A 14,021-nucleotide genomic window follows, 5' to 3' on the forward strand; every position below is an offset into this window, starting at 1 on the left:
TCGCACTATTCAGAGCAGTAATGAAAAAGTCAGCTTTAGATTTTCTTATTTCTTTCACTACCCTATTTCTCAGTGAGATAAAGTGCTGTCTATTGTATCCTGATTTGACCGACAACTTCAAGGAATGATCGCGTTCTTTCATCAGTTTCAGAATAAATGTGTTTAACCAAGGCAGGCCATTCTTTCTAGCTTTTAGTTTAATTATCCGTGTAAATTGTATAATAATTTCTTGTATTTTGTTGGCAAATTTAGAACAATCCTCATCTAAATTTTTACCAGCGAGTAATACGTCCCAGTTTACTTCTTGGATGGAATCTTGGAAATGTTGTTGTTCATGTTTTGGTATCCTATTGGATTCAGTGGTGGCCAAGGGTTTGAAGCGCTTTTTATTTAATTTTCTTGAAACCATTATAAGATTGTGATCAGACAATCCTGTGAGCATATTGTATGGCTTCAAGATCCTTTCTGGCCTATTAGTAAAGGCTAGATCAATCTGAGTTCGGGTGGAGTTTGTAATTCTCGTAGGGCCATTAATAACCTGAGTCATATCCATATCATCCATAACCCTTTTCAATTTTTTCCTAACTTTGTTAACTTCCCAATTAACATTTAGGTCACCCATTATTATCACCTCTTTTGCAAGATTGAGTTGTTTCAGTAACATTTCCAGCTTTTCATAGAAAGCGGCATTTGATGAGGGAGGCCTATAAGTAACTACAAGAATAAAAGACATTTGCTTTGACAAAGAAACAGTTAGTCCAGTTCTCATCTGTAACATGTATTTCATTACAATTAAAAGTGTCCTTGGCATAAATCATAACACCTCCTCCCTTAGAACCCTGTCTGTCGTTTCTAAACATTTTATAACCAGGTACAGATAGTATTGCTGTGGGCGAAGATTCATGGAGCCATGTCTCAGATAGGCAGAGGAAGTCAATATTTGAGTCAGTGAGAAGGTGATTGACCTGATCACTTTTCGTTAAAATGCTTCGTATATTTAAGTGTGCACAAAGAATGCCTTTTGGTTTACGTGTTGAGTCCCATATTAATTTAGAGTTATTAACGGTTTGGAACGCCCTCCATTTCCGGTGCTTTAGTATTGCGGGGTTTGGCAGCCCCCTGTTTCTTTTATTGGCAATGTTTGCATATAGCTTTACGCTGCCAGCTTCCGCATCAGCCGTCGGTGGTGGTGGTGGTGGAGGCCCAGCCGTCGGTGGTGGTGGTGGTGGAGGCCCAGCCGTCGGTGGTGGTGGAGGCCCAGCCGTCGGTGGTGGTGGTGGAGGCCCAGCCGTCGGTGGTGGTGGTGGAGGCCCAGCCGTCGGTGGTGGTGGTGGAGGCTCAGCCGTCGGTGGTGGTGGTGGAGGCCCAGCCGTCGTTGGTGGTGGTGGAGGCCCAGCCGTCTTTGGTGGTGGTGGAGGCCCAGCCGTCGTTGGTGGTGGTGGAGGCCCAGCCGTCAGTGGTGGTGGAGGAGACCCAGCCGTCGGTGGTGGAGTAGGCCCAGCCGTCAGAGGTGGAGGCCCATTGGCACACATGATAACACTTGCCTGTGCGCGGCTGGGCTTAGTCTTCGACGGAGCCGGCAGAATCAGTCACTTCGTCCTTCGTGCGCCGCCGACGAGGAGCTCCCTCCGCCGCGTTGTGACCAGCTAGCTGGCGGCACGTTAGCTCGGCGACTAGCGAGGTTAGCCGAGTAGAAAGAGGAGGACGCGTTTCACACCAGCGGACTTCGCTGCCTCGCCAAAAGGTCCACCGCGCCGGCCGGTTCCCTCACACCTGGGCGATGGGTTGTGCTCTGTGCGCGGCTGGGCTTAGTCTTCGACGGAGCCGGCAGATTCAGTCACTTCGTCCTTCGTGCGCCGCCGACGAGGAGCTCCCTCCGCCGCGTTGTCAAGCACACAATGCAACAGAACGCATCGGTAATGCTCGCGAGGCAGTTGGCTGTTTCCGCTGACAGATAGCATGAGCGTAACATTTTCAGTCGTGCAGTGGTTGTTATGTTTTCCGAACACGCATAAGGTCCCTCTTTGGAAACGAGGCTGATGGACTTTTTTGTTTTCCCGCAAAGAAGAGCCCCACCAAAAGCTAAAGACCACATGAACTCAAGTCCCTGTCGGGAAATCAAACCCCGGTTTTCCGCTTGACTGGCGAAGATACTGTCCACTATACTAATGAGGAGTCTTTTGCCCAACAGTCACTGACTGTCGAGCACACCTCAATGCACCTGAACACCAATGCCAGCTCGCGATGCGGTTTGCTGGTCCTGCTAACAGATAGCACGAGAGGAACAGTTTCAGTCGTGCAGTGGTTGTTATGTTCGCCAAACACGCATAAGGTCCCTGTCTGGAATCCAGGCTGATGGACTTTTTTGTTTCCCCACAAAGAAGACCCCCATGAAAAGCTGCGGGCCACATGAAGTCAACTCCCCTTCGTGTAATCAAACCCACATGACAGGCGGAGATACTCTCCACTATACTAATGAGGAGTCTTTTGCCCACTTCATTTCACCGGAATGCATCAGCAATGCCAGCTAGCGACTTGTTGTCTCTGTGGCCTGACTTTGTTATTTGCACTTTAAGCAATTCAGGGATACATATTATTTGATATGTGACCAAATGGATGGACATTAGAAGTGACGGTTGTTGCAGTCTACCTGTATTATCTATCCATCCATCCATTTTCTGAGCCGCTTCTCCTCACTCGGGTCGCTTCTCCTCACATCGGGCAGGAGGCGGGGTACACCCTGAACTGGTTGCCAGCCAATCGCAGGGCACATACAAACAAACAACCATTCGCACTCACAGTCACACCTACGGGCAATTTAGAGTCTCCAATTAATGCATGTTTTTGGGATGTGGGAGGAAACCAGAGTGCCCGGAGAAAACCCACGCAGGCACGGGGAGAACATGCAAACTCCACACAGGCGGGGCCGGCGATTGAACCCTGGTCCTCAGAACTGTGAGGCTGACGCTCTAACCTGTCGGCCACCGTGCCGCGGGTTCTAAATTCAAAACTTGAAATCTACTCATGTGGGTTGTCTTCTGTCTTGCTGCCATCACTGAAGATCTTCGTACTGAGCGGCAGGAGCCAGAGCCCCCTCACATTAGAGAGGAAGTGGAGGACAAAGAGGTCCACCACATCAAAGAGGAAGGAGCCCATTTTGATTAAAAAAGAAGAGGAAGAAGTGTGCCCCCACATCGAAGAGGAAGAGGAGGAGGATATAACCAAGGTTCCGTCGACTGGTGTCCCTTTGAAGAGTGAAGATGAAGGTCAGTGAGGAGAGCAGAGGGGTGGAGCCTTCAAGCAGCTCAAGTCGACGCATGACAACAGAAGGTGATGGAGACCACTGTGGAATTGCACAACCCAAGTGGTCGTTGCAGGTGCACCAGAAGAGTTGGGTTCCAGGCGTTGCCTTGGAAACAAAAGGGTGGGCCGGGCGGGAAAACAGATGGCACCGAGAGTGACGGCCAGCTAATCAAGAAAGACACAATCAAGGTTAGAGTGACAGCTGAATGGATGGACCAATGAGGTCCGGGGCCCGTAATATGCGTATATATCATAGGGCGCAGTTTTCCATCTCACCGAGGGGTCTTGTGGTCTCAAAAGCTTGGAAAAATGGTTGCGAGAGCGCCCACTGGTGGACATCTTCAGCGTTTCCGGTGTGCACATCCCTTTCGTCAAGCTGTCATCTGGCTGCGATTTTGGTAGCGGCGACGCATCCAGGAGGATGAGAGCGTAGCACTGGGAGAATTCTCTATTGTGTTCTGGCCGCTTCAGGGGCCGGCGCACCTGTGCATAAATCTCGCGTCCAGCGTCGTCAATTAATGGCATGAAACGACTTAGCAGATCTTGTCCAATGAGCAAAGGTACTGACTTGACAGGTGACACGAACACAGGATGAATTATGGAATGTGGCCCTATTGTCCAGTGCAACCACACTCGCGAGCTTAAGTGGGTGTTCACCAAAGCAAGGGGGCGAATTGTCATTTCACAGTGTTGAAGGTTAAGTGTACGGCTGTCTTGCTGTACTTTGTCACGCAGTAGGTCAAACACGTCTTCGGACATGACAGTGATGTCTGCTGCAGTATCCACGAGTCCGTCATGTTGGAACGTACGTTCAAGTGTGGTAATCAAGTAAAATTTCCCTGATGAGTCATTAGCGGTGAGTTTACCTAGAAGACGCCAAAATGGGTGCTTGTCTTTTTGTTTGACAGGTAGCTGAAGTCATTCAGTGAGTCACAGGGCACGGTCGGAGACTGTCGAGGTCGGATTGTCGAACTGGGTTTTGGTCCGCGAATTTTTATTTTAGTAATGGCTGTTCCCTGGTCATTGCAGTGGTCAGTTATGTGCTTGCCCAGTCAGTTGGACGGGACGCTTGTCATCGCTATTTGGAGACGTCGGAGTCAGAACAGACCATCACGGCGGGCTGGCCGAGCTCGGGGACGTGGCCTCCAAGCAGGGGCTGTCGTGGGTCTTGCTTCACATTATTCGCAAAGCTGCGTATGATCTCAAGGATAGCATGTGCAGTCGTACCCACTTCTTAGTAAACAACCCCTTGTGGGGTCGCGAAGGAGGATACCTGACTTTTGGGCTTGTCGCGTTCGAGCGAACCGGACCAGGTGTCAGTTTTTTCCAGCAAATGTTCAAAGTTTTGGCACGTGTCACCCAAAGTGATTAAAAATAGACAAGCACGTAATTAAACCACTCAATGTGGTTCCTGTAATGTGCAGTGCACGTACGCGAATGGAAGATGGCGTTTATCGCTTGGGTGATGGAGGGCCTTCGTTGCTAAAGCTTGTCATACTCTCACGTTGTAAGTCTCAAAATTGGTTAAAAATAAAAAAGGCACAACGCTTCAATCGTACAATTGTTGCGGTTGTGTTGAAGCAAACGAGCGACAACGGGAACGTTTCAATTCATCACAATCGCCATCGTTGCGCGGTTGGATTGAATGGCTTTAGCCGTTTTGCAGACGAGAGAAAAAGAAAAAATAAACCTTTAACTTAATGAAACCAATCGGGTCTCTCGGCGTTTTGAAAGCGATCACAAACGGAAGCTTTTAAATTAATAAAAGCAATCGCGGCGTTTAGCGTATGCGGTAGCTTAGCGGCTAGCGGTTGCTAGGTTACGAGGAACGCTAGGCTCTGGGAGAGTGCGGTGGCTTGCGGTGCGGTGGCTTGCGGCGCGCAGCGTGGTTAAAACTCGTCGAAAAAGCACTCGCAAAACAGCAGAAAATCATAATGTGGGGCGACAGACAGGCTAAGTTTATTGTTCCCAAAGTAACAATCATCGATCGGTCGGGCGTCTTTGTAGGCGATCGTCAGTAGCTTGCTAGCGGGTAGATGGCTAACGGCTAACTTCGAGAGGGGGGAGGTCACAGGTTACGTCATGACGCAAACTTCCATGAGGTGGCAGTCGACCGCAAAGACCAACCGAAGAAGAGCCACATGATGTCACGTGGACGCCAAAGATGGCGGACTACGGAGGCCTGCCTCTATGTGTGACGCGTACGACCACATGGCGAAGCCTGGTGGTTGCAATACACAAAGCAGAGAGACAAAATTGCGGCCGCCGTAGATGCTAAGCAAATAAATGATAACTTCTAGAATATATTTAACAGTTTGGTAAAGTTTTAAGCCGGATGCCCTTCCTGACGCAACCCTCTGCATTTATCCATGCTTGGGACCGGCCTACAGTTTGCACTGACTTGTGCCCCCCATAGGGCTGCATCAAGCTTTAGCAACGAAGGATTTCACACTAGTTTTACTGAGAGGCTAATCTTACTATTCTCACGTTTGCAAGCATTTACAACGCTGTGTCTACGGTACGGAATGCTGCTCAACAGATTAGGTTTGACATGCCACACACAAAATGGCGGGCGACGTGTCGATTTTACTGAAATAGCTTGTATTTCTGTGTGTTCTAAATTCAAAACTTGAAATCTCCTCACGCGGGTTGCATCAATACTGTAGCGATTGTGTATGAAATAAGAATTGTAATTAATTTAGGAGAAAGTAATAAGCCGGGAGCGACGTTTGCGTTACTTCCGGTTTATCGTAATTTTGATTTAATTGTTAAAAATCAAACTAATGTCTCGAAAAGGGGACCCCATCAAATTTTTCAAGTTTAACTTTTGGCGAAATGACGACAAACCTTCAGAATCTGAAGGTTGCTCCACACTACGACATTTTGAGTCCGAGGTTACAGAGGTTGACTTAAATTGAGAACACACACAAAATACGACCTCGAGTGAAATTTTATGTTATATTTCATGAAACACACAACTACGACTACGAACTACAAGAACATAACACTAAGGGTAAACGACAGAAAGAAAATAAAGCATACGAAAACTGGAAAAGAGGACATCGTGTGTAGTCGCTTGACTAAACTAAATGAGCGTGTGAGGGTTTATTGCGTTGAGTCAGAGCAACAGAAGGCAAATTTGGGATTTTGTAGGAAGCTCGTAATTTCCCCACAATTATTACGCATTGACGTACATCATAGTAAGGATTACAGTGTGAACTCACGAACGCAGATCAGCTGATCCTTGGAGTGGTCTTCCTCCGGACCTCAAGTGGGAAAGAAGCAGGTTCGGTTGAAGAAAAACCATTAGTGCCGCCATTAGTCAATTTTATATTTCATATTTTCATATTCATATTTTGCGATTTTAATTTGTTTTGACACTGTATCTACTAATATTGAGACTATACTTCCACATGTTTTGTGAAGCTCATTTGTTTGTAATTTTTTAATGTAATGTTTTGTAATCATTTTATTGGGTTTATCCAAGTGGTTTTTATTGGGTTTATCCAAGTGGTTATATCAGCCACATATATAGGATCCATGTGTTAGTGGTATAGAAGCAGGCGTTGGTGGTATAGTGGTGAGCATAGCTGCCTTCCAAGCAGTTGACCTGGGTTCGATTCCCAGCCAACGCAAGATTTTTTGATGCAGCCCTATGGGGGGCACAAGTCAGTGCAAACTGTAGGCCGGTCCCAAGCATGGATAAATGCAGAGGGTTGCGTCAGGAAGGGCATCCGGCTTAAAACTTTACCAAACTGTTAAATATATTCTAGAAGTTATCATTTATTTGCTTAGCTTGCATTAGTATTATGGACGATTTTAGATGTCTCGCCTTCGAAAAGATGACTCAGCATCATCCGATGGAAGGGCGCCTGGACCAAGGACGTGATCGGATGTGGTCGGGTCGGGACAAGTGTTGGTCCAATATTTTGTGTTGTGTCTTATTGCTTAGAATACTATGTCTGGGAAAAACCCTCTTATTATCAAATATTATGTGTTGTGTCTTATTGTTTAGAATACTATGTCTGGGAAAAACCCTCTTATTATCAAATATTTTGTGTTGTGTCTTATTGCTTAGAACATTATGATTTGTAAATCCCTCCTATTTCAAATAAAAGCAGGAGCGAGGGGGGGGATTGTTTAGAGCGTGTTGAGAGGCTGTGATCTGAACAATCTCCCATACGCCCTCCTCATGAGAAAAAGAAACCAGCGTCTTCATTCCTTTTGTGTCTATTTTTTATAATGTTGGGTAAGATAAATCCAACATTAAATTGGTCCTTCGAGCCGGATGTCAACACACCCGAGGATTCCAGTTGTGGAGCCGACTTCCAGTTAAGAGACCGTGGCCACGGCAAGTAAGACCCTTTACGGGACTGGTCTTCGTTCTCCTCAACTGGGATCTGAAGGTTGACGACAATCCACAGGATTGAAGACGACTGGTGAGTTAAATTTTAAATTTTTTTTTTAGGAAAAAGGACGCCGGAGTCCAACAATTCCGCGAGGACGGCGGAGTCCTGTACGTACTTAAATTCCGTGTTTAATAAACCCTGTGAATACTAGTCAATGGCGGGTAAAATAAAGAAACTAGGAAAGTTTCGTGGTGTCGTAGTTAAATTCCGTATAGGATGGCGGAGTCCTCTAATGAGCTGTTGACAGACGTAGTTAAATTCCGTATGGGACGGCGGAGTCCTCTGACGAGCCAGTGTGAATGAAAACTGTTTGAATGAGAGTGTAAATGGGAAATGGGAAACCACTAGGTTTTTCATTCCATACCAAAACAGTGGGAAAGTAAACGGTGGACTTTTGTGGATGCAAAGGCAAGAATTCTCCACTCGAAAGAGTTGAAGTGAGAATTACCACAGAAAGTAAATTTGAATCACCGTCCTACTGAAAAAAAAAAAAAAAAAAAAAAAAAAAAAAACAGTGTTCTAGACTACCCTAGGTAGTATTACACTGAACCAAATTCTTTCAAATGGGGAAAGGAAGTAGTAAAATAAAAAACAGGAATACACTGCAGTGTAACGGTTGGAGGTTCACAAAATTAAATTTAAAAGAAAAAAAGAAACAGGATCCTGATAAAATTTAATATTTAGAGACAAGGATAACCGAACACGGCTTTAATGGTTGGTTAAATACACAAAAAATAGCCGCGTTGCAGGAATCAAATTATATAAAAAATAAAAGACAAACCACCGTTAAACGTGGGAAAGGCCCTATTGTCTGCAGCCTTGCAGCTTATCACAAAAATAGAAGATAAAAAAGAATGTGATGAGCTGCAGTAATACAGAGAGCAGCATTCACATTTGAGAAAAAAAAAATATATATATATACATTTACTAGATTACCGCAAGGTTACTGTGAAAGTCTAACTAATTATTCACAAGTTATGACAACACGCATGTCTTCTGGCATCTACAGATGGAGAGACATGCAAGGATTCATTGACTTTACTGCATCATCTAACAGAAGAGGGACATAAAGTTAACAAAAAATAAATTGCAATGATGTAAAAGACAAGTTAAATATCTAGGCCATAATTTAAGTATAGGAGGAAAGACTATATTAGAAGACAGGAGAGCTATAGTCTTAAAAAATCCTAAACCACAGACGAAGAAACATATAATAATCATTTTTAGGTCTGACAAATTATTGTAGAGCATGGATTCCAAACTATGCAGAAATTGTTGCACCATTGTCAAAATTAATGTATGAAAACAACCTTAAAATTACATCACCTGTTTAATGGAGTACAGAGGCAGAAAAGGCCTTCTGTGACATTAAACAACATTTGGTGTCCAGTGCTGCGCTAGGCCTTCCAAATTTAATGATAAAACATTCATTCAAATGGTAGATTGTAAAAGCTATTGCATGACCTCCGTACTTACACAACAATACGGTGATAAGCTAAAACCAATAGCTTATTTTTCAACTAGAGACCAGTTCACCCTTAAGGTCCCACATACAGTGTCTGCTCTCCTATTGCAAATCACCTGCAAGACATTTATCTTGCATTGCCATCTTGCTGTCACAACCACATTTGACTGTTGAGCGATGCACAACCTTAAATCCAGCCACACTAATACCCTTACTTGATGAAGGCACGCAGCATGATTGACAGGAATTGGCTGAACAAGCTGCTGAATTAGTAGCATTAACCGAGGCATGCAAACTAATGATAAATAAAGATGGTACAATCTATACTGATAGCCAATATGAGTATTCCACAACAAGAACGCAATTATTGGGAAAAACAAAGTGCAAAACTACAAAATGAAATTTACATTAGCACAGGGGAAAAAAAAAAAAAAAAAAAAAAAACCTATTCAAATGGGCTGCTATATTGAGACATGCTGTGTCACATGTCTCAACCGGAGGGATGGTGGCACAGATAGATTGACACTTTACAGCCCTAAAAAATAGCAGAAAGAAACACGTGGGTTCATTTAACACACTGTAAAAGAGTCATTTCAGCTGAGTACTCAAATAGGGAAGGTGAGCAAAAGTCTGATAACGGAGCGGGAGCAGATGTGTAGATTCTGAAAACGCTTGCTGGTAAGAAAAAAAAAAAGACACCAACCCTTTTAGTGAGAACTCAGCAGAAAGGCACACCCACGTTGGTTATGAGATTCGATAAGTTGTTACGTAGCAACTTTGGCTACTAAGATGTTGGTTTTGTTTTTGTGGTACATGGGACGTCCCACCCTCAATGATAAAACCCATTTTTTAGATAGAAAATCACCTACCAACTGGACCAATATGACGAACCCAATAATAATAATAAAAAAAATTTTTTGAATCATTAACTCGTATCAAAAGGAGTACAGCTGATGATCAAAATTGTGGGCATGGCCTCCAAATGCGGCAAAACGGTTTAATATTTTGTGCCCCCAAAATCAAGCTGCTTTAATCATAATTCCATATGCGGCTCTCACCAATCATGCTCAAGAGAATGGGCAGAATTGGGGATTTAGATATGACTGGTATGCAACTATAGGTTTTGAATGGAAACACCTTATTGGTGAAACAGGTTATGATTGGTCCAGTTGGTCAAAAAGAACAGCAAAAGAACAAAGAAAGAAGTTTAACATAAGCAAAACGGCCCATAGTTTAATATTGAAATACAAGTCACCCAATGTGTTTGATAGAGAGCTTGTGGGCCTATTCTGGTGGAAAAGATCCCCACTTCCAAGTAGTATTGTGTTATAGGAACCGTGTTAAACCAGAAATGCCATTAAAAACTTCAAAGAAAGGTGGACAAATTTGAATGGTTAACAACATAACTACTGATGATTGGTTCCTTGTTGTCACAGGAGTTTCAGGACAAAATAACAATTGGTTACTATTGATGGAACAAGCAGCAAATGTAGCGAGAAAAGATTGTGTTGTTTGCATTATACTAATGCAAGCTAAGCAAATAAATGATAACTTCTACAATTTATCTAACATTTCCCTCCTGTTTATCATGTATTTGCACAAATTCTCATATCATCTTACAGTCACTTCATTTCGATTTTTAACTGTAGAATCATTTTTATGAAACAAATACATTTACACTCAGAGTAAACTTGTCATATATGAATGTTGTAGTTTAAACATCGTAATCATCTGTATCAGGAAACAAATTAGTTAAAGCAAAATCATCATTATCATCATAATCATCATTATCATCCTCCAATAAAGGATAAATCTGCTCCATACGGTTCCATGTGGGTTATGGCTGTGGTGATTAATTTACTGATTAATGCCCGAATGCATGGGATACAACAACATCCACACAATGTCAGAATGGCTGCAAAAACAGCAATTGATATCAATATTGGTGAAATTAGGGTTTTATATTTACCAAAAACGTCCATTCAGCTGTTTCACAAGGAGTGTTGATTGAGGGTCCGTAGACCATCGATGGCTCTGGTCAAGCTGCCATCTGAAGCAGTATTGTTTGTTCTCCAAACATACCGCAAACACCTCCCTCTCTTGCGAGGAGCATGTCGACAGCTATGCGGTCTTTGGAACGTCCTTGAGCTGCTCGTGCACAGCTTCCAACCCACTCTGAGTCCAATTTCCTAATCTCTGTACATTGAAGTGGATATAGTTTATCCCATCAACATTTTTATTAATCGTACACCAACAGCATATGAAGTATTCAAATCCTCCTGCAACTTGGTCAGCTAATTTGTATTCATTAGGAACCCCACGAGGAACACCATGTATGTTTTATGTTGGATAATTTTGCCTCTGCCAGGATAAATCTCTTTTTTGTCAAGTATGTCCAAAACACACAAGGAATTTGTCTCCGGTAGTTGGAGCCGCTCTAGTACAACAGACAATTTACAGAACTTGCATTAGTATTATGGACGATTTTAGATGTCTCGCCTTCGAAAAGATGACTCAGCATCATCCGATGGAAGGGCGCCTGGACCAAGGACGTGATCGGATGTGGTCGGGTCGGGACAAGTGTTGGTCCAATATTTTGTGTTGTGTCTTATTGTTTAGAATACTATGTCTGGGAAAAACCCTCTTATTATCAAATATTTTGTGTTGTGTCTTATTGCTTAGAACATTATGATTTGTAAATCCCTCCTATTTTCAAATAAATGCAGGAGCGACGGGAGAGATTGTTTAGAGCGTGTTGAGAGGCTGTGATCTGAACAATCTCCCATACGCCCTCCTCATGAGAAAAAGAAACCAGTGTATTCATTCCTTTTGTGTCTATTTTTTATAATGTTGGGTAAGATAAATCCAACACTTTCCTAGTTTCTTTATTTTACCCGCCATTAACTAGTATTCACGGGGTTTATTAAACATGGAATTTAAGTACGTACAGGACTACGCCGTCCTCGCGGAATTTGTCGGACTCCGCCGTCCTTTTTCCCAAAAATTTTTTTTAAATTTAACTCACAAGTCGTCTTCAATCCTGTGTATTGCCGTCAACCTTCAGATCCCAGTTGAGGAGAACGAAGAGCAGTCCCGTAAAGGGTCTTACTTGCCGTGGCCACGGTCTCTTAACTGGAAATCGGCTCCACAACTGGAATCCTCGAGTGTGTTGACATCCGGCTCGAAGGACCAATTTAATGCTTACCCAACATTATAAAAAATAGACACAAAAGGAATGAAGACACTGGTTTCTTTTTCTCATGAGGAGGGCGTATGGGAGATTGTTCAGATCACAGTCTCTCAACACGCTCTAACCAATCTCTCCCGTCGCTCCTGCATTTATTTGAAAATAGGAGGGTTTTTCCCAGACATAATGTTCTAAATAATAAGACACAACACAAAACATTGGACCAACACCTGTCACGTCCCCGACCACATCCGATCACGTCCTTGGTCCAGGCGCCCTTCCATCGGATGATGCTGAGTCATCTTTTTGAAGGCGAGACATCTAAAATCGTCCATAATACTAATGCAAGCTAAGCAAATAAATGATAACTTCTACAATATATTTAACAACCACTGAACCACCAATGCTTGGTATGGGGGTTCTTGCACTTTGACTACATTCCAATGCTCTCGAACGGGTCGCCCACCGGATGAGCAAATCGCCTGGGGTGAATAAAGACCCTACCCTTTGTTCCTTCTAAACAACACAAGGCACTAGTGTCAGGATGGCCGAGCGGTCCAAGGCGCTGCATTCAGGTTGCAGTCTCTATGGAGGCGTGGGTTCAAATCCCACTCCTGACAGTGTCTAGTGTATAAAGACAATGTGTCCATTCTGTTGTTCATTTCCTTTTTGTGAGTGCGCCTCTGCTGAGGGGGAATTCAGTGCTCACATGGCGAGTGACAATGTGACTCGGAAGGGCGTGATAAAGGCGAAAGCCTCCTCACCCCTCCCCGATCCAAGCGCGAGTCGTGCTTACTTATAGGAATAATGTGCTCGTCACAGACTGTCAATAATGAACACCATCTTCACACATAAGGGTTTCCAGATGAGCACTTGACACCAGGACAACCAAAGGACGCAGTTCGATGATCGACTTTGTGGTCGTGTCATCGGACATGCTGCCGCATTTCTTGGACACTGGGGTCAAAAGAGGGGCGGAGCTGCAATCTGATTCCCACTGGGTGGTGTGTTTGCTTCGATGTTGGGGGCAGATGTCAGTTCGACATGAAAGAGAATTACGTATTTTGAGGGTGTGCTGGTAATGTCTGGCAGAGTCCCCAGTCAGAAGGAGCTTAGGGTTAGGGTTAATCTAGAATATATGTATGAGTACTGAAATCAATTGAGTTTTCCATTTTTTGTTTTTTAGATTTACCTGTATATGATTACTACCATTACCAGTTACACACACAGAGTACGTTGAAACAATATTTTATTATTTCATGTCGACACAATATTTGATCAAACATATTTTTTGTCATTCATAAATCATTTCCAAGAGCCACAACAAACGCCATATTGCAATGCATCACACAATACGTGGCCGAAGATACAGTTGCCTGTGATTATACACATGGCCAGCAGGTGGTTTCGTGTGCACATGAAGCATCAAGACATGGACCATGACTCGAACCAATGACCGAAGCGTTACGATGTTATGAAGTTTCATCTCGTCATTACTAACTGGTTCTACTACTCAGAGCAAACCCATGTATGCAAGAAATTACATCATACTGCAATACTGAAGGTCAGAATAACAGACAGACCCCAGAGTTGAAAGTCAGTTGTGTACCTTCTGTTCACTGCATTAAATATAGTTCAAGTCATTGGATTGATGGTT

General features: G+C 43.7%; 2 non-coding genes across 2 annotated transcripts; both read left to right on the top strand.

The window, feature by feature from the left end:
- Positions 1-6,866: 6,866 nt before the first annotated feature.
- On the top strand, positions 6,867-6,938 carry trnag-ucc (transfer RNA glycine (anticodon UCC)). Its single transcript has one exon. It is a non-coding gene; the product is annotated as a tRNA-Gly (tRNA).
- A 5,964-nt stretch (positions 6,939-12,902) lies between these two features.
- On the top strand, positions 12,903-12,984 carry trnal-cag (transfer RNA leucine (anticodon CAG)). Its single transcript has one exon. It is a non-coding gene; the product is annotated as a tRNA-Leu (tRNA).
- The last annotated feature ends 1,037 nt before the right edge of the window (positions 12,985-14,021 follow it).

This window comes from Phyllopteryx taeniolatus, unplaced genomic scaffold (genome assembly GCF_024500385.1).
Source record: "Phyllopteryx taeniolatus isolate TA_2022b unplaced genomic scaffold, UOR_Ptae_1.2 contig_83, whole genome shotgun sequence".
In the NCBI taxonomy this organism is placed as follows: domain Eukaryota; kingdom Metazoa; phylum Chordata; class Actinopteri; order Syngnathiformes; family Syngnathidae; genus Phyllopteryx; species Phyllopteryx taeniolatus.